The sequence below is a fragment of the Schistocerca cancellata genome, chromosome 2 (assembly GCF_023864275.1).
Source record: "Schistocerca cancellata isolate TAMUIC-IGC-003103 chromosome 2, iqSchCanc2.1, whole genome shotgun sequence".
Taxonomy (NCBI): domain Eukaryota; kingdom Metazoa; phylum Arthropoda; class Insecta; order Orthoptera; family Acrididae; genus Schistocerca; species Schistocerca cancellata.
Genome location: NC_064627.1, coordinates 940,378,178 through 940,398,523, shown reverse-complemented (window position 1 = coordinate 940,398,523; position 20,346 = coordinate 940,378,178). Strand labels below are relative to the sequence as shown.

Genomic DNA, 20,346 nt, shown 5'->3' with positions numbered 1-20,346 from the left:
ACCTGCATTTAATAATCCAAGAGCTCCATTACTTCTTCGGAAGGTTAAACTTCATCAAAGCCAAATATTCGCTTGATCTGAGGTTTCCCGACTGATTATACAACGCTCCCAAAATTACGAGGCATTTTATTTGTACAGATTAGCAGACTGCCGCAAAGCACGAGCCTGCAGAGAAGAAGAATCATCGCCTGATTTCATTCTAACAAGTAAAATTTCAGAATCATTTTGAGTGACTGAGCTATGACTGTGTTTCCTATCATGAATGATTGATTGCTCGAACGAATTGAGAGCTTCATAATCACATAGATAGGAGGAAAAATTACAATATCACACATATCCATACCCGAGGCAGGATTCGAACCTGCGACTGTAGCGGTCGCGCGGATCCAGACTGAACCGCCTAGAACCGCTCGGCCACCCCGGCCGGCCCACCTGTTCATGTACATCTCGCTCTGCCATGACTTTTGTCGCCTCAGTGTACGTCTACCTAGGTACTGGGAGCCGGAGACGGAGTGGACGCTAAGTGGCCCGCCTGGGACGCAGGGACGTGCCCGCAGCGCTCTGGGCGGCCGTCTCCATGGCAACGGCGCGGCCGCTTATAGCGGCAGAGCTGTAGCGCCAACAGTGCGCCCAGTTCGGCGCGCGCTGCCGCTGCCACAGACAGGCCGAAGACCCAGCCAGCGTCGCGGAGGCGTCCGGTGACACACACTGCCTCAATGCACCTGTTGATCTGTTTCTGTGGCACTAGCAGCTGCTTACTCAGATAATCCACGGCTGGAGACTCGACGCACACCCCTGCGTAAGACCAACAGTGTCTCGCCAACAGGTAAATCGTACAGTTTTATAATTTTTTGTAGCCCGCCAAATCAAGTTAAGAACGAGATTGTTTACCGACCTCAGTAAGCAGTGCATACGAAATTTCTGCGCGTTCTGAACGTATTCAAATTACCAACAGTGCACTTCGATAATTGTTGCACTGGTGAACTTTTTTGTGCTGAAATGTGGTACAATTGTTTGCAGAAGTGGTAATACCAGGTAAATGGTTTACTAAGAATGTCGTAGGCGGAATATCTACACATTTAACATATTCAATTGCTGGTGGTTAAGTCTTAACGTTACTATGGAATTCCACAGTTTCATTTCTACAATTCAATCAAGATCACTTCATATAGCTTTTAAAGCTTTTTTTTTTTTTGACAAAGACAAATAATAACTGGTTTCGGCCACAAGAGTTATTTTCATATGCTAAGAGCAACATTTGGTGAAAACATTGTTCATCTGTTGCTTGACAACAATTGGTGAAGACATGTTCATGCGTTGTTCGACTATACATGAACGTGTGTTCACAAAAAACCTCTCTTAGCATCTAATTATTGCTGTTGCGGCCGAAATCGTTTATGACTGTTTCAGAAAAAATGACTGTATCAAAAAAATAAAATGTATACAAAGCTATATAATAAGCCAGTCACCGTCATGTTACACGAAATGTAGTTGTTCCCAACTCATTACTTTTAACTTTGTGGGCATTTTGTCTTGCAAAAAATGTGTGTGAAATCCTATCGGACTTAACTGCTAAGGTCATTAGTCCCTAAGCTGACACACTGCTTAACCTAAATTATCCTAAGGACAAACACACACACCCATGCCCGTGGGAGGACTCCCAACCTCCGCTGGGACCAGCCGCACAGTCCATGACTGCAGCGCCTTAGACTGCTCGGCTAATCCCGCGCGGTTTTGTCTTGCAGAAACGAATAGTTCCCAGTAATCATTGTCTTGCTAGGTTTCAAAAACTACAGTAGCGCTCAAAAGTATTTTGTTAAAAGCATTAATTACAATTACATAAAGACAAGTGCGTAATAGAAAAAACTGCCAGTGTATAGTTGAAAAGTATGTAATTATAATCCATTTAGTACAAACTACACTTCCTTTAAATAAAGTTATCTTACACCAAAACAGAAATGACAGTCCTTCCAGCTCAAAAGTAGTTTTTAGATCTATGTATGTAAGGGAAAAAAGTGCTGTTTTGGAATCTGAAGAACAAATCAATATTTCGTTACATACCTATGGTCTTAGATCACAGCCGCGCATCTTTTTGGCACTGAATCCAAGTGAAAGTTTCGATCATTAGGCATCCTTGTTCGAGTCGATCCAGTGCATCCCAGAAGTGTTCCATTGGATTTAGCTCCGGGCTCTGTGTTTATCATTCCAAAGGTTCAATTATTTTTTATTTGAAAAGATTATTTTTAAATGGCTGAAGGTTGTTTTGAATCATTGACCTCCTGAAATGTCAATTTACGTGGCACATTCTTTCTCCTATTGCAATCAGATTGTTTTCTAACTCATCACTGTACAGGAAACGATCAATTTTGCCTGCTATTTGGACTAGAGGACCAACACCACGTCTAAGAAAACATCCCCATCCCACCACTAGATTTCCTCTGGTGCATGTTTTTTTTTGTCACATTTAATATGCCTCTAGCCTATGGAAATCCTCTGTACACTTGAAATAAATCTGTATCGCCATGGCTTGATATACATCCAAAGCTGTGGATTTTCTATGGATGTATTGTTACAGTGTGGAAGCGCTATAACAAATATGTCTGAAAATGACGTACGCAGAATCGCGGTTTGAGGGAGGGGGTCTTGGTGCTCGTTTCCTATTTCAGCTAGGAGCAGAAGATCAAAAGTTTTCTTTTAGCCCGGACTATCGGCCATTTATAAAGCCATTCGAACATATGCCTTACTGTATCTATGGTACAATATATTAAGCAAGGTTTGCCCAGGCAAATTAGCTAATCGACTAATTAGTTTTGCAAAAGATTTTAATTGCGGTAATTCTCACAAAATTTCACCACTTTTATGTTCACAGTTCGGATTTTACATGCAAAAACAGTCATTCTCGTTCGGATTTTACATGCAAAATCAGTCACCCAGAAATAACTCCGGACTAGAGTCAGACTGATGGTCAGAATTTGGTCCTCTGGTGCATCAGACCTTGGTCTATGATAAGTTTTAACCGTTGTAAAAAAACCTTGCTTCGTTTGGATTTTACGAGTAAATAACACGTTTTTCTTTGAGGTTCTTATTGCGCGCAACTTCTATACTTTAAACTTGTACGAATCGGTTCAAACTTTTCACAAAGCTAGATAAATGGATAAAGTCAACATGAAATTTTTATCATCCAGTAATACCATCCATTTAATAGGAAGCGTCCCCGAGTGGGGATGCATGAATCCTTAACTTAAATGCGACGTTGTGTCATATTGCACAACATGACAAATGGCTTGTTGGATGACATGATAGAACGCAACATATTACGCTAAATGACAACATGCATCAGCTTAGTTTGAGAAGATGCATTATATTACATGATATGGGTATTCATACTAACAAGTAAAAAAGTGCGAATTTGTCAAGATGTTTTGACATAAATTCACTGAAGCTGCAAGATCAGCCAAAAAGCTAGTTCCCTTCTTTTACACCCCTAACTCTCCTCAGGACATGTTCGCCTTTTTTGTGCTATGACAGGAGCATTTTTCCTTCTGGTGTTTATGTGGTAGGAGTAGAATTGTAAAACTATCCTAGGTTACCGCAGACTGTCGTAAGTAAGCATTTACTACAGTATTTTTCCTAATAGCTTTGGTCAATTACGGTGGTACCCGTGCTACAAGTACGTTACGTGTGTTGCATACCTGTCGGACGTTACTTCATTATGATCAATTTGTTTAAGTTTACGATCTGTGTCTTACTAAATTCCCCTGAAACAGGAAGCGGTCAGTCGTCTAGAAACTGAGTGAGGATAGATTAAGCGTCAGGTAACCTGTAGAAAATTTTGGTTTACATGGTTATCCTTCTGTTTGTTAACTTAAAAGTAAACAGTATTTATAGCAACGTTGAAATTTCGGGTTTTATTCTAAAATTGTTGATTTTCTATGTGAAACAGAAGGATGTTGTAGAAAAAATAAAGAAAATAATACTAGTCAATAATACAGCACTAGAAAATGCAATTTTCTTAGCAAAAAGATAAAATAAAAAAATGCAAAATAAAACTATATCAAACTTCGCTTAAATACTTCCTCGAAATTATATGAAAAATGTATCTGCTATTTGAAAATAATTTTCGCATTTATTAATAATAACCGGAAACCCTTGCCTTTGATCTTGATGAAGAACGTTTTATTGAGTAAAAAGTAGCAACAGTAATGATATATTTTTCTTACGTTTGTGCACATAAACTGTACTTGTAACAAACGTAAATATTTTGGTTACATAATATCGCAGAAGTTACGTAATCAATTAACTTTTATTGGTAATAAAATGCAATTTATATTCTTTAAGGATGTAAAAGACGCAATGGATGTGCGGTTCTAATTGTGTATTATGTGCAAAAACAAACAAACAAAAAAACAAAGACATTGTCGGCTTCCAGTTTCTCTCTTACAAATTCGTTTCTGTTTCTTTCCCTACCAATGCTACCAGTATTGCCGGTAATCCTACCATTTACTAAGTAATTTATGTAGCATACTAAACTACCATAGTTTTGATCGCAACTCCAGGCAGGAGAGAAGCGAGAGAAAACTACCCTAGATTGGACTACGATCAGTAGCGCACTGTTGTGTAAAACTTAGCCCCATTGTTGATGGAAACGTTATCTATAGTTCCGGTTGTGTGAAGACAAGAATGTCTCCAGGGATATGATCACGTCTTGTCCAGATCCTTATTCTCCTTCTGCTACTAAAGCTTCCTTCACAACAGTTATCACGGCAGAGTGACGAAGCATAGGTTCTAGTGTAAAATGTCACAATCGGAATAGGCCTACGTTTTTGCCGTTGTCACTTCAATGCTTCAGTTGCAGGTGCTCAGTACAGGTTTCTGCACCAGTGTTGTGTTTAGACCCGGAAAGAAAATGCAGTCATGTCTCTCTTATGCCTACGTTGAGATTAAGCAGTCCCGTCGTATGCAGATGGTCAATTAAATATTAACTCCATCATCTATCACTTTCCGATATATGTGGTGTACTTTTGAAATTTCTATCTGGCATCATTTTGAAATCACTTTTTATAGTACATAAAGCTAATATGGAGAAGATGACGATTTTGTAAAAATATGAGCTTTGAATATTTTCTACTCCCATTACCCTGAGGCACTGTTACAAAAATGAACTTGCAGCTCCTTTTCTTAATTGCTTACTGACAAGACAGATTCCGACAAATGACTAACTATCGAAAGAATTCATTGTGTGGAGCACCTGAAGAGGAGCTAAAAGGAACACTTACTGTCAACAATGCATTGCGCAAGTGTAGCTGTAGCGTTTGTGTCACTCTTTAATCGCAAGAATGTTTAAATATTTTCTTTCATAGCTTGTTTCATCAGTAGTGATCATTGTCAGACCAGTGTAAGTAATTTGAAGACAAAATCATTTGTGCTAATCGTTCTTGGTTTCTCGTAACTTCATTGTTTCTTTTTCAGTGAAGTTTGCTATCTACGTTTGATTGATTTCAAAGAGGATGCTAGATGCACTAAGTGCGACATAGCCATCGCCGACTACTAGAGGAGTACATTAATACAATGTGTTACGTCCAGTATAAGAAGAGCCAGCAAAGAACGGTACAAAAAGGGATGTTGCACTTATTGTCTGTTTCATCGGTACGTTATGAATGAAAACACACAGGGCATTGGTGTAATACTACACTAGTGTCGTGTCCGTTCTCGTTCACAAAAAGAGATGTGTTGATGCAGAGACAGGTCAAGAAGTTTCGAAATGCCAAGTCAACTCTTCCTTCCGTCTACAAGGGTGGGAGAAAATGAACTTACTTTACCGTTCGTCTCGCAGAGAGTAGGTTAATCTAGGCCGGAGTCATATGATTCTCTATGCCATCTCCTACTCGTATTTCAGAACGTCAAAGAGGAACAGTAAAGTTTATGACAGGCACATATGCAAAGCCTTCACAATCGAACATTGGCAATAATTCAAGTGCCAGGATACTGCAACATGAAAGAAAATTTTATTTATTGATTCTAGACCACTTTCTTAAAAACCAGAACTTATTTATATACATACCAAACTGCATTTATGTAGTTCATTGTGACAGTCATTTTTGAGTTATCTCTTTATATACTGGGTCTTAAATAAAGTTTACTTTACGCACCATATTACTTCGTTATTTCCGTTTATTTCTGCTGCTATTACTCTAACGTATCGATGATTGCCTGTAAACTGTGCTACATACAGTTTCCCTGAGTCATCTTTTTCCACTCTCTATCGCATGTTCCCTTCATGTCACAGAAAAAGAGTCAAAGGTTTTCGCTATGATCAGTCTATATTAACTGAGCACATGACCACCTGAATCACAAAAGAGACATAATTAACACGTCTGTAACGGGAACAAGACGAATATGTTAGGCCCATTACCTCAGACGCGAGTGCAACACCTGAAAAGCGTTCTAAGGAGCAGTGGGACCTTCAGCAGTTACATAAGAAGTGTCACAGAATCAAACAATCGGCGAAGTGACACGTCGGACAAAGTAATGTCGGGTACGGTCCTTTCCCATAAAGTCCTAGAGTGGCGGACAGAATTGGTCGTACAATGCGCAAACACGGCGTAAACGCTATATATAAACCGACAGAGAACAACAAAGAGTGTCTCAGAACGGCTGAGGAGAAAAGAGACTCACTTGCAGTATCGGAAAATAAGCGGCACTGCAGGACGAGGTAGGTAGAAAAATCGGCCAGCACGAGCTGTGTGAGACAGACCACATAGTGAAATTCGCTGGCACGGAAGTTCTTACTATAGGGAAGAGCTATTACACCCTTTTGTTCAGGGAAGCTATAGAAAAACACAAACATGACAACAGCTTCAACAAGAAAGAAGAAAGCCTCAAGTTGAACGGATCCTGGATTCCCGTGGTGCAGAGAAAGACCGGTGCACGTAGCAACGGGAGAACCGCAGCGGTAATGACCATGAAATGCCCTTGGATATTGGCGCACCAGGTACATGTTATAATCTGCGGGCACGAGCTCTATCCAGTCCACCACCAGAAATATAGAGTGAAGCTTTGACAATACCAGCCACTCGTTCTGCCGAAACGTCAGAAAAATTATCAAACAAACGTCGCCCAAAGAACCAGAGAAAGAAGCCAACAGGCAATTTGTTATGTTAGCTGAGTTCACTATTCTACGTGTCATCTGCTGCTATTAGTGCTATTACAACTACGACTACAGCTACACACACAACAACAACAACAATTATATCTGTTATAACAAATATCTTAACGCCCTATTACTACTACCACCACCATCTAGAGTCTAATACAGCAACTTCAACAAAACGTATGTTAAAATTACTAAAAATAGTGGTAGGAATTATATTGAAAACAATAATAATAATAATAATAATAATAAGAGACTACTAATACCATCACTTTTGATAATACCAATGTCTCTGAACGTGAGAGCGCAGTTAACTGGTACGTTGCCTTGTATTATACGCATTTTCTCTTCGCTAAATATTGAGAAACACGTACACGCGTTACTGTTATCGGACTGTACAGTTCCTCGTGTTCCTCTCTACATTCTCTTCCATATCGGCCATGCTGCCGGGCTCGGCAATATCTTGCTACCTGCAGACGACATGGTGACGGATCAGTGCGCTCCGCTTATCTTTCCCTGAGAACCACTGACTCTTCTTATTCTTCTCGGATACTCCTGGGCCCACCTCCCTTCACCAAGACCAGACCAAGAGATCAGAATGCTAACGGACCAAGCCACCAGAATGCTATCGGACTTTTTCTCGTTCATTGGGTTGCTGTGCTGGCATTTTTCGCCTTTGCTGTAGTGTTCGTTATCTACAGCCTTGCTTTTTATCTCAGAGGGCATCGGTCAGGAGATTTACAATATCAAAATCCTCTGTTACTCTAATTATATCGACAACAGTTTTAATTGATGAAAGGAAAAAATATAAAAAAACAGTAACTGAAGCAGGCAAAAAGGAAAATAAACGTCTCAAAAATGAGATCGACAGGAAATGCAAAATGGCTAAGCAGGGATGGCTAGAGGACATATGTAAGGATGTAGAGACATATATCACTGGGCATGAGATAGTTACTTCCTACAAGAAAATTAAAGAGACCTTAGGAGAAAAGAGAACCACTTGTATGAATATCAAGAGCTCAGATGGAAAACCAGTTCTATGAAAAGAAGGGAAGGTAGAAAGTTGGAAGGAGTCTATAGATGGTCTATAAAAGGGCGATGTACTTGAGGGCATTATTATTTAAATGGAAGAGAATGTAGATGAAAAAGAGATGGGTCATATGATACTGTGTGAAGAATTTGACAGAGCACTGAAAGACCTAAGTCGAAACAACGCCCCAGGAGCAGACAACATTCCATTACAACTACTGATAGCCTTGGGAGAGCCAGCCCTGATAAAACTCTATGGTGAACAAGATATATGAGACAGGAGAAATACCCTCAGGCTTCAAGAAGAACATAATTAATCCAATCCCAAAAATGAGCAAGACTTGACGGGTATGAAAATTACCGAACTATCAGTTTAATTAGTCACAACTGCAGAATATTAACACGAATTATTTACAGTCAGGTGGAAAAACTGCTAGAAGCCGACCACGGGGAAGATCAGTTTGGATTCCGTAGAAATGTTGGAACACGTGAGGCAATACTGACTCTACGACTTACCTTACAAGATAGATTAAGGAAAGGGAAACCTAAGTTTTTAGCATTTGTAGACTTAGAGAAATCTTTTTACGATGTTGACTGGAATACTCTCTTTCCACTTCTGAAGGTGGCGGTGGTCAAATACAGGGAGCGAAAGGCTATTTACAATTTGTACAGAAACCAGATAGCAGTTATAAGAGTCGAGGGGCATGAAAGGGAAGCAGAGGTTGAGAAGGGAATGAGAAAGGGTTGCAGTCTATCTCCGATGTTATTCAACCAGTATATTGAGCAAGCGGTAAAGGAAACAAAAGAAAAATTAGGAGTGGGAATTAAAATCCATGGAGAAGAAATAAAAATTACGAGGTTTGCCGATGTCACTGTAATTCTGTCAAAGACAGCAAAGAGCCTAAAACAGCAACTGAACGGAATGAGCAGTGTCTTGAAAAGAGGATATAAGATGAACATCAACAAAAGCAAAACGAGGATAACGGAATGTAGTCGAATGAAGTCAGGTGATGCTCAGGGTATTAGATTAGGAAATGAGTCACTTAAAGTAGTATATGCGTTTTGCTATTTGGGGAGCATAATAACTGATTATGGTCGAAACAGAGAGGATATAAAATGTAGACTGGCTGTGGCAAGGAAAGCGTTACTGAAGAAGAGAAATTTGTTAACATAGAGTATAGATTTAAGTGTCAGGAAGTCGTTTCTAAAAGTATCTGTGTGGCGCGTAGCCATGTATGGAGGTGAAACATGGACGATAACTAGTTTAGACAAGTAGATAATAGAAGCTTTCGAAACGTGGTGTTACAGAACAATGCTGAAGATTAGTTGGGTAGATCACGTGACTAATGTAGAGGTACTGAATAGAACTGTGGAGAAGAGGGCTTTGTGGCATAACTTGATTGGAAGGAGGGATCGGTTGGTAGGACACGTTCTGAGGCATCAAGGGAACATCAATTTAGTATTGGAGGGAATCGCGGAGGTTAAAAATCGTAGAGGGACACGAAGGCATGAATACATTAAAGATATTCAGAAGGATGAAGGTTACAGTAGTTACTCAGAGATGAAGAAGCTTGCACAGGATAGAGTAGCATGGAGAGCTGCATCAAACCCGTCTCTGGACTGAAGACCACAACAACAAGTCTTAAGCACGTCAGCTGAAGAATCCATACATACAACATAACAGCTTATTTAAAGGTTATAAAAAAGGTAGGAACTTACTACAAGATTCAACATAAAGTTTAACAAACTCATAAAAAGGATATAGGAATATCAAAATAGGGATATTTATATAAGTCTAGCAGATAATGTTTCAGGAGTTATTATTAGAGTACACCCTGGTAGACTGTGAAGCATCCCTTTTGGAAATAACTTATCAGGTATCTTCACTCTCGAGGATTCCTAGTCCACCCAGGTACTCAAGAAAGCTTCTCTAGAATTTGGAATAATATGAGAGTCTTAGTTACGTACTGAAACGGGTGTCCCGAGAAGCGTACTCCGAAATTTCTGTCGACAGACGCTCTTTGCTCGAGAGAAGTAAGCGTCTAGTTTCGAATCACGGCCCAGCAAGAACTTTGACCAAAGAAGAAACTTTTCTGACTTTGTCGAACCTGAAAGAGATTTGTAGTTTAAAGCATGCCAAACATTAAGGGCCAAGCACGTCAAAAGAACTTTCTCGTTTCTCCCTAAACGAAGTTCGAATTACACAAAGATGACGTAGTTGTCATCAGAATTGCTTATGCATATCTTATTTTTAATCTGTGCCTCTTGTACCCATGGAACATCTGCACGTTTTGTTGGAGTGCTTGGTATAAAACTGCTGCATGACACGAAAACCCGTAAGCTGTAACATGCCAATGTCATTTCTCACCTTTCCTCCAAGCTCAGCTCAATTATTATTACCAAATTACTACATGTTCTTCCGCACGTCGTCCACCTACGACTCCATCTAGACTCAGAGGACGCTTTTTATCAGCAAGATATCGGTCCGGCAATGGGCAATCCATTTGCTGAAGCTATGTCTAAAATCTACATCAGTTTTCATCTGACAAGCGATATAGAGACTTACCTGCTGTTTACATAAAATGTTGATGGCGTATTTGCACAGTATTTATTAATTTATATTTTTAGAGTGGCTGTCACGTACAAATATCTAAATAGAAATAATTCAAAAGCCAAGACCGTTTAAATACTGTTTACTGGATAACCGGTTTCAACACACTAAAGGTGCGATCATCGGATCTGAATGTAGATTAACATTTATAAACCACTTGCATATAACGATACATGGGGCAGACCAGCTGATGTAAAATCATTGTCACAAAAAATAAAAAAACAACTGCCCCCATGGTCATTCTTTTCCATAAGATATGTAAAACCGAAGTCACAACATAAAACTATTTCGTACATGACTGCTGCTCGCCTAATTATGGTCGGCATCACACGTTTTGTTGGAGTGCCTGACATAAAACTGATGCTTGACAAGAAAATTCATAAGCTGTGTGATGCCGACCGTTGTGTAACAAATAGTTTTATCTTATGACTTCGGTTTTACATATCTTACCATCACCATGAGAACAGTTGTTTCTTATTTTTTGTGTCAATGATTTTATATCGGCTGGTCTGCCTCGTGTATCGCTATATCCAAGTGGTTTATAAACTGACGAAAAGACGAAGTTGTTAATACGAAAAACAAACAAAAGCACATGTCGACAATGGAACTGTAACACTAGTATTCCGTCCCAGATACTACAACTTGCTGCCGACGAGATAAGACTGACTGCGCGATAGCACATCTTCTCCTTGAACAAAGCACGAATCTCAAAATGTGCAGTTTCAGCTAGAGAGATCTAGTACGATAGAATGCACAAGGGAAGGAATTATATAAAATACTAACAAGCTTAACACGAATGGACAGTCTGTACATATCGACCGTTTTCACATTTTGTAGCGTACATCAAAACCTTATGTTTATCCGCTCATTGTGAATATCGTGCACACCAGTTGTATGTATATCGTAGGTCATTTACCAGGTTCATGTGATGCCACGATATAACGGATGTTCTGGCTTACATGTACTCGCCTGTGGATAAAATTTTTGTGAAGCGTCTGCTTAAGGTTCCGCAATTAATGGGAACAAGGCATCAAATCTGAAGAACAATCTTTAACGAATGAATGCAGGAAGTTTCATCCTCATCGTTACCGCACGGAATTTTGTAAACAAGAAAAAGATCGAAATATAGAAATGATAATAAGTTACTGATTCACTGAAGATAGCAGTAATTCGAATAATTACATGGTTGAATAAATTCAGATTGCAGAATAATTACCGTCGCCATCTCTAGAACGAGCAAAAGATAATAATCTTGGTTAATTAATAATGTGACTTTGGAATCACCTAATAGCTGGGATTGCATAATAATGCAACAATTGAACAAAATGGACTCGAGCAAGCTTGGGTGTTTAAGACACGTGGAACGTGAACAAAGCGATGTTAATTTGTAATTCACTGATATTATTTATAGTTTCGAACACCAATTATAGGTAATTACCAGCAACATTTCATAGAAAAGTGTACTGAATTACGTAACTCACGGTAATGCGATCTGTTAGAAAATTGCAAAATCATGACAAATACTACTTACTGTTCCTTAAGGATTACTTAATTCTGTCAGAGACAGCAAAGGACTTGCAAGAGCAGTTGAACGGAATGGACAGTGTCTTGAAAGGAGGATATAAGATTAACATCAACAAAAGTAGAACGAGGATAATGGAATGTAGTCGAATTAAGTCCGATGATGCTGAGGGCATCAGATTAGGAAATGAGACACTTAAAGTAGTAATGGAGTTTTGCTATTTGGGGAGCAAAATAACTGATGATGGTCGAAGTAGAGAGGATATAAAATGTAGACTGGCAATGGCAAGGAAAGCGTTTCTGAAGAAGAGAAATTTGTTAACATCGAGTATAGATTTAAGTGTCAGGAAGTCGTTTCTGAAAGTATTTGTATGGAGTGTAGCCATGTATGGAAGTGAAACATGGACAATAAATAGTTTGGACAAGAAGAGAATAGAAGCTTTCGAAATGCGGTGCTACAGAAGAATGATGAAGATTAGGTGGATAGATCACGTAACTAATGAGGAGGTATTGAATATGATTGGGGAGAAGAGAAGTTTGTGGCACAACTTGACTATAAGAAGGGATCGGTTGGTAGGACATGTCCTGAGGCATCAAGGGATCACAAATTTAGCATTGGAAGGCAGCGTGGAGGGTAAAAATCGTAGAGGGAGACCAAGAGATGAATACACTAAGCAGATTCAGAAGGATGTAGGTTGCAGTAGGTACTGGGAGATGAAGGAGCTTGCACAGGATAGATTAGCATGGAGAGCTGCATCAGACCAGTCTCAGAACTGAAGACCACAACAACAACAACAAGGATTACTTCTCAAATTCAGGCCGTAAATAGCTTCGTTTATAGTAACAACCATTTCGCAGCCCTACTGTTACGAGTATAAGCACATGAAATTGTTTGTAAAACACAACGTGAAACCATAAAATTACTTTGGCTGCAACATATCTTGGCGTCAACATTCTTTTATCGTTAAATGTTGATTGCTTTTATAGAACTTTTGGTTTGACTGATTGTTTGCAGTAGTAGTGCAACATTGTATGACGAACTATGATTATTACTACCTTTGGCTCTAATTGTTGTATTGGTGCGACGAAACGATTTTCATGAGATCCATTATTGGCAGCGAGCTCTTCTTGGTTAGCGTGCAGATTGAATAACTTTGGGCCACCCAGAAAACTTTCTTAATTACCTAATCTTCTTATTACCATGTACTCTACCCAGAAACGTGCTCTCTCACTTACATATTTTGCTCTGCTACACATTACAAAACTAACTCCAGAACCATCTCCATTCGGCGTTAGCGCGACAATACTTCACGTCTATATCGCACCACAGATGATTCGCAGCTCCTTACTTTGCTTCCACTGTTACGACTGCGCACACTTGCTCCAACTATGTTATTGTTACATAACAAAGATATTTTTTAGGCTCTGAGCAGTCTGAATTTTCGTGACATTGCCGGAGTGTTTACTACAGAACTTCGACATAACTATTTCTTACTTGTTCTAGCATTATCTAACATTTTCATACACACTAATTAGTGAAAAAACATAGGATTCCAAAAAAATGATTTTAAAATTACTGTGTTATATTTGTGTTTTCGATCTCCCAGTCGTGAATTTGCAGCGACAGATGTTTCGATCTGCGCACCAGCGTTCGAATGAGAAACATAATTTTCACTGTCTATTTAATTCAATTTTTGGCTTTACATTACAAGAAAACATTATGTATTGTGATTACATCTCGGTTGATGTTCGGGAAGAATTAAACTGGCCGTTTACAAAACACGAAATGCGACATCTGGGAGCATAGCGTGCGCTACCAGATGTGCAAATCCTTTGTCTTTCGTTGATTGTTTACAGTTCCGCGGAAGGTTTATTTTAATTGGCTATGTATCCCCCCAATGTGCAACAGACCTCACAAGTAGTCCATTGAACGTTAGCGTCAACAAACAACGGAAAGGGATTTATTTCTCACAGTGCCAGAAATACTACAAAGAAACTTCTTTTTCCGGTCGTGATCGCTAGCTACAAAAAGGAATAAAATAGTTTTTAGTAGAGACGGTAGTAGATTCCAACTGAGTGGAGGGCAGTCACTCGTTCCAAAATGACTTTATCACGAATCATGGCGTTGAGATATGACGGCAGTTTGAATAATCGTGAAATACGTTTCTTTGAAAAATATACGCGGAGGAGTGCTGAGTGTGCTGAACCACTGGTGGGTGACGAAAACGTAACTCGAAAAGTAACCTTGCATTGTATAGTTCGCAATTTCATACATCGAAATATAAAATATATGGTTGTATCATGACAATACAGTGTCGTTCAAATCTTCTGTGGCCATCTTCATTCAGGTTTTCTATGAGTTGCGTAGATTATTCCAATCAAGTCTAAGACATGTTCTCCAAAAAAAAGCACAGATTCCGCTGGCAGTTTTTTTAAAATCCAAACCAGTTTAGCTTAACGTCTCTCGCTTATTCAACCGAGCGAGTTGGAGCAGCAGTAAGGCCATATACACACTGTGGTGGTGTGGGTGAGCGGGGGGGGGGGGGGGGGGGGAGTTGGGACATCGATTCAAATCTGTGTCCGTGCATACAGCCTTAGATTTCTCACGAATCCCTTAAATCACTTAAGGCGAATCACTGGATGATAACTTGGAAACAGCAAACGCTTAGGTCATCGGTCCCTAGACTTACACACTACTTAAACTAACTTATGCTAAGAACAACCCACACACCCATGCCCGAGGGAGGACTCGAACCTCCGGCGTGAGGGGCCGCGTAGTCCGTGACATGACGGCTTAAACCGCGTGGCAACTCCGCGCGGCCATTAATTAATCAAAAGTATGCTGCATTGCAAACTCCCATAAGTGACCAGAACTGAAATTTTATTTCCTACAAGATCGCTGACTTTGTATTGTCGAAGACAACGTACGTCCTCGATCAAACTCTCCAATGCCTGCAGAAATTTTCTTGCATACGTAGCAGCAAAGTAATGATCGCTTCAAAACTGCATCATGGATTATGACCAGATAGCAGAAAAGGCTGATTTTAACAGAAGTAATCGGGAATTTTCTCAAGAGCATTCTAGAGATTACGATGTTAACTCAATAAGAAAAAAATAAATGAATAAAATAAAACTTACGTAGGTTGCATGTAAGCTTTCACGGCCGGCGTCTTCATTAATCAAAATTTCCGGGCTGAATTGCCGTGGTCCATATATAAAACTTCTTCTCCTTCCTGACGTTGCGTTGCCAGCTGCGGGCAACATCTTCTGAGGTGAGTCCACCTCATAAAATGTTGCCCGCAGCCGGAAACGAAACTTCAGGAAGGAGAAGAAGTTTTATATATGGACCACGGCAATTCAGCCCGGAAGTTTTAATTAATGACTTACTTAGGTTGTACACGACATCGCATCAGCTCAGATGGTGGATGGTGCAGTACGATGGACGTATGGATCAAGAGACGATTTAGGAACACTAACTGTCAGTGATGAAATCAAACATCCCGCAAGTGATGTCAGATGATGTGTTTAAAGCCATTCGAAGTATGGAGAAATGAAATGGCCGAGAGACGGTGTTTCAGTAGAAAGGTTAAAGCTGGAAGCAAAGGCATACAAAAAGTACTTAATAAATTGTTTACAGAATGTGTACTGGAAAACGATTCCTCAAATTAAGAGCAATGCAGAGATTGATCTGCTTCATAAAGAAGAAAACAGACTACACACCTAATAGCCTCCTCTGTTGAATTAAGAAGATAGTCACAAAATTATCATCAGACACATAGAAGAAGCACTGGATTTTAATCAATCCAAACAAAAAGCATATTTTAGAAGTCAGTACAGTGCAATCTGTGATTAACAAGTTGTGAATGAAATTGTACAACAAACCGACAATTGCATTGGTTTGCAAACGATAAGGACAAAAGTAACTATATGATGCTGTATCACTGCCAAATAACATAGCTCGACGAAAGAAAGAACTACTGCAGTACAGAATAGGAAGTAATTCACATAAATTAGCACTGAGACGAGCAGAAATGAACTTTTATTCAAAAGGCAAGAATTACGCTGTTATAAATCGCGTACTGACCTTCATATCTTTGAACACGGTATATTCACTGGTCAGCGCGATTTATGATGTTCTCCTGGACATTACAGAAATCGGGGCACGGTTCTTAATAACGTGTGTGATCACCGCGAACGGCATGCTCTGCATCGTGCTTCTGAGCTGGCACAAGGCTGGTAAGAGTTCTGGTGGCAGGGAGTTCCGCTCTTCCATCGTGCATGTGGGTATGCTGCAGTATGTCTACATCTACATCCATACTCCGCAAGCCACCTGACGGTGCGTGGCGGAGGGTACCCTGAGTACCTCTATCGGTTCTCCCTTTTATTCCAGTCTCGTATTGTTCGTGGAAAGAAGGATTGTCGGTATGCTTCTGTGTGGTCTCTCTGATTTTATCCTCATGGTCTCTTCGCGAGATATACGTAGGAGGGAGCAATATACTGCTTGGCTCAACGGTGAAGGTATGTTCTCGAAACTTTAACAAAACCCCGTACGTAGCTACTGAGCGTCTCTCCTGCAGAGTCTTCCACTGGAGTTTATCTATCATCTCCGTAACGCTTTCGCGATTACTAAATGATCCTGTAACAAAGCGCGCTGCTCTCCGTTGGATCTTCTCTATATCTTCTATCAACCCTATCTGGTACAGATCCCACACTGCTGAGCAGTATTCAAGCAGTGGGCGAACAAGCGTACTGTAACCTACTTCCTTAGTTTTCGGATTGCATTTCCTTAGGATTCTTCCAATGAATCTCAGTCTGGCATCTGCTTTACCGACGATCAACTTCATATGATCATTCCATTTTAAATCACTCCTAATGCGTACTCCAAAATAATTTATGGAATTAACTGCTTCCAGTTGCTGTCCTGCTATATTGTAGCTAATTGATAAGGGATCTTTCTTTCTATGTATTCGCAGCACATTACACTTGTCTACATTGAGATACAATTGCCATTCCCTGCACCATGTGTCAATTCGCTGCAGATTCTCCTGCATTTCAATACAATTTTCCATTGTTACAACCTCTCGATACACCACAGCATCATCTGCAAAAAGCCTCAGTGAACTTCCGATGTCATCCACAAGGTCATTTATGTATATTGTGAATAGCAACGGTCCTCCGACACTCCCCTGCGGCACACCTGAAATCACTCTTACTTCGGAAGACTTCTCTCCATTGAGAATGACATGCTGCGTTCTGTTATCTAGGAACTCTTCAATCCAATCACACAATTGGTCTGATAGTCCATATGCTCTTAGTTTGTTCATTAAACGACTGTGGGGAACTGTATCGAACGCCTTGTGGAAGTCAAGAAACACGGCATCTACCTGTGAACCCGTGTCTATAGCCTTCTGAGCCTCGTGGACGAATAGCGCGAGCTGGGTTTCACACGACCGTCTTTTTCGAAACCCATGCTGATTCCTACAGAGTAGATTTCTAGTCTCTAGAAAAGTCATTATACTCGAACATAATACGTGTTCCAAAATTCTACAACTGATCGACGTTAGAGATATAGGTCTATAGTTCTGCACATCTGTTCGACGTCCCTTCTTGAAAACGGGGATGACCTGTGCCCTTTTCCAATCCGCACGGCATCCCAGACCTGTTCTATGGAATTTAAATCGGGGAAACGGGTAGGCCAGTCCATTCGCCGAATGCTCTCTCCTTGCAAGAGCTCCTCCATCTGGTCGCTCAGTGCCAGCCATAAAAATAGTCAGGGCCGAATGCATCCCGCAGAAGACACGCTTGTGTAAGGAATACAGTATCGCTGTAGCGCTGACCAGTGAATGTACCGTGTTCAAAGATAAGGAGGTCAGTACGCCCCTGCAAATTTAAGTCTTCCCAAGCCGTAACAGATGGACCATCAAAACAATCATGTTCGACGAATTTTCAGCGTTCATTACATGTTCCCAACTTTACCCATATGAGGGTGCGTCCAGAATCACTAATCAGACTGAATCTCCTCTCATTCGGCAAAAGCTAGCGGCTCCAATCTTCGTTGGTCCAGTCCCTATGCTGTTGGGACAATCGCAAACGGGACCGCCAGTGTATGGTTGTCAACGGAACACAACGCTCTGGTCGTCGGGCAAACAGACCTTACAATGCAGTTGCCGTGCCAGCGTGGAGCGTAATACTATGTGCCCTGCAGTTTTGTTACATGTGGTTACAAGTAAACTAGCTGTCTCACGTAGTTCCCTTATTGCCTGTTGCACAATGTAGTTGTCACCTGATGACGTAGTTGACAGTGACAGACCATCTCCTCTCCTTCAGGCAGCAGTGGCTATATTCGGAACGCTCCTTATGCACGTGACACAATGGTGTGAGCAATACAAAACTGTGCTACACTCATCACACTTCGTCCTTTTTCCTGTTTCCCGGTGATTCTTCGTCGTATGACACCATTCGAATGTTGTCACCAGACCGTGTTGTATTGAAGAACACCTCCATAATGCACCGTAACTGCTCGCTCACTGACACATTTTTATGTTCCTTCAACTGACTCGTTTTGTGAGGCCAGCCTCATTTGGCCCATAAGCACGCTGACCTCACGCCATATGAGGTCCAACTCTCTGTGCACGACTGGGAGACCTCTGGCAATGTGCTCCCGCTCTTTTATTCATTTCCACCGATTAGTTAATATGTTATGTTACTCCATCTATCTCGTCCTTAAGTTTGCCACGTAAGTGAGAGGGCAATTTAACTGCCGCGTCACCTGGGTTTCACATTCTTTGTGTAAGTTTTCACTTAATTTCGGCAAAATCTGTTGGAACAACCATTCTGAAACAAAGCTTTGATTCAATAAATATTAATATATTCATCAGTGTTACAGTATGCCTCAGAACTTACCAGGACAGAGGGAAAATCAGAGCGGTACAGTAAGCAGACAAATAAATTGTGTACCATAAAACCTGTTCTTAATATCGATAGAGGAAGTTTTTCGATGCCTGAACTGCAAAAAAGAAGATGGCATACGTGTTAATGGGACATTATTGCTCACCTCTAGTGCAGATAAACTTCAACAACTAACAGAAAAAGGCAATAGAATAATTTTGAAAGCACACCTAAAAATAAAAATGGATTGTTGTACGAGTAGTGAAGACATCCTTGTTGTTAGTTACTAGAAGAGACAAGAAAACAAAGAAACTGGGGTGGAAAAGCATATTTATGACTGTAAAAAAAATGAGATGGACATGAATGAAATATAGCCAGATAAATAATTGGGAGACGATCCATGGAATTTCTTTGCTGCATGTAGGGAAATACTAAAAGATCCAGGCCACAAGTTTCTAAAATGTGTGTGGATGATATCAGAAAATGTGGAGGAATAATGTGGATGACGGTACTAGATAAAGAGGTCTGGAGTAGGATTTTTAAACTCGAACTTTATAACTGGTTGGAAATTTACTTCTCTGCACGAGTCAGCAAATAATCAGGAAAAAAATTACTTCTGTGAAAAACAGCTTTATATGTTCACAGATTACAATTTACGCACAGTTTATTCTGGTATACAGGTAAATTATATCTTGTTGGATTTCCGAATGACATTCGGCAGTGTGTCACATTATCAGCGTACAAATAAGATAGACCACACGGAGTATCTCTACAAATATGTCATATACCAGAAAAATGATTGACTGATAGAACCTAGTACATTATACATGCAGAAGAACATTTACCAAAAGGTTTTAACAGGGAGCTTAATAGCACCACCAATTTTCTTAACATTCGCAAGCGTTCTCGGATAGAATCTGACATGACTAACCACTAAAGATGCTGTTGCCTGCAGTAAATTACTGCCATTTGACGATGGTATTCAAATAAGGAAAATCTTAGACGACATTTCCACTTGATATATTCTATGACATCCCTCGTTGAAGATGTATAAATGCAAGATGATACCCATCACAAAGTGCGAGTACCCTATAACAACCTAGCTCTACGCGCGAAATGAAGAGGACAGAAAATCGTTAATCACTAA

General features: G+C 40.2%; 1 protein-coding gene across 1 annotated transcript in view; it reads left to right on the top strand.

The window, feature by feature from the left end:
- The first annotated feature begins 671 nt into the window (after nucleotides 1–671).
- The window catches only part of LOC126159984 (ras-like protein family member 11B), a 386,177-nt gene continuing 366,502 nt past the window's right edge, over nucleotides 672–20,346 (top strand). The window contains exon 1 of the mRNA XM_049916795.1: nucleotides 672–826. The gene's annotated coding sequence lies outside the window, so the exon portion shown is untranslated. The remainder of the gene's footprint in view (nucleotides 827–20,346) is intronic.